Here is a 1,450-nt window from a genome sequence, read left to right on the forward strand (position 1 = left end):
TGACTTCTTCCTTGATGTATATGTCGTTTAGAAAAGGAATTGATTTTCGATGGAAAATTGGTTTGCAAGTACAATATTTGATTTCCATTCTCACTCTCTTATTCCATGTACAGTCGAACCTGTGTAAGACGGAATCGCAAGGGAGCCAGAGAAAATTCCGTCTCAGACATTTTCCGTCTTAGACAGGAGAACTTATGGGGAGATGGAAAAGGGGGAGGGGGGGGGGTTCAAAGGCCCAGCCGATGGGATCAAGGATCGCTTGTCCGATCGGCAAGCCGTGATCAAAACTTCACACCTCTCAATTGCTATCCTGTCTGATAATGACATGCGTCAGTTTTGCTTATCCTTTTACCACCAGTGCTTGCCTTTCATAGGACCACTGTTTTGACCTATTAAAAACATGAACGTTTGAACATCTCCTTTGCTCCCACCCTTAGCCCCACCCACCGGTGTCACAAGCACAAGCACAAGCAATGCCACCCTTCATAGCCATCATGTAACAACGATTCGAGGAACTCTTTTCTCGGCTTCCTGTACCATCAGGGCGGCAGGGTTTGGTCAATCTAATTTCACACCTCTGGCTTCTGGCTACCAAGGAAAGTTTCCGTAGTGGCTCACTACTCGACCACTCTCGCGGGCAGTCGTGAGATTTCACACCCACGCCACCCTGACCATCTGCATCACCCAGGGCTCACGTTGCACATGATGGGGTAACATCTACCCCCCAAATTGCACCCCTACTCCCTATACGTTTATACTAACCGTCCAGCCTACTCCCCTTCCTCGCCCAGCGGCATGTCCATGGCGTTAAGTTTAGAGCCGGCGGAACCTATACGTTCTTACTTACCGTCTCTGACCGTCTAGGGCGGAACCAATCTTGCGAGTTTTGTTTCAAATCAAGGCTGAGCGGGCAACGCATTTTCCGTCTTAGTCTTAGACAGGTGAAACCCTCGGAAGGGAGCGGATTTTTCTTTCCATTTCCGCGTTGGACAGGTTTCCGTTTTATGCAGGTAATCAAAGAGGAAAATATCAAGGGAGGAGCGGGGAGATTCCGTTAAGATAGGCTTCTGTTTTATACAGGTTTCCGTTAAGGCAGGTTCGACTGTATTGTAAAACAAATCAAAACTTAACAAAGGATCCCAGGTTATACACTGGTCGCATTATCAACTTTTTTTTTCATGAAAAAGAATAGTTTAACTTACAAATAATAAGGGTGATTAAAAAAGGATGTGCCAGAATCATCACGCGATATTTCAAAAACGGAAAAGCAGTAGAAAATTCTAGATTGGACACATAATTTATGTTGTGCTAGGCCTACCTTTAACTTCAAGTTTTTATTTCATGTTTTACAAGTGCTCAATGTGGCCGCCACCAGCAGCACAGACAGCATCAAACTATGATCAAACACCATGAGAATTCCTCTCAAACGACTTAACTCTTTTTATGAAAA

The sequence above is a fragment of the Aplysia californica genome, unplaced genomic scaffold (genome assembly GCF_000002075.1).
Source record: "Aplysia californica isolate F4 #8 unplaced genomic scaffold, AplCal3.0 scaffold00439, whole genome shotgun sequence".
Taxonomy (NCBI): Eukaryota; Metazoa; Mollusca; class Gastropoda; order Aplysiida; family Aplysiidae; genus Aplysia; species Aplysia californica.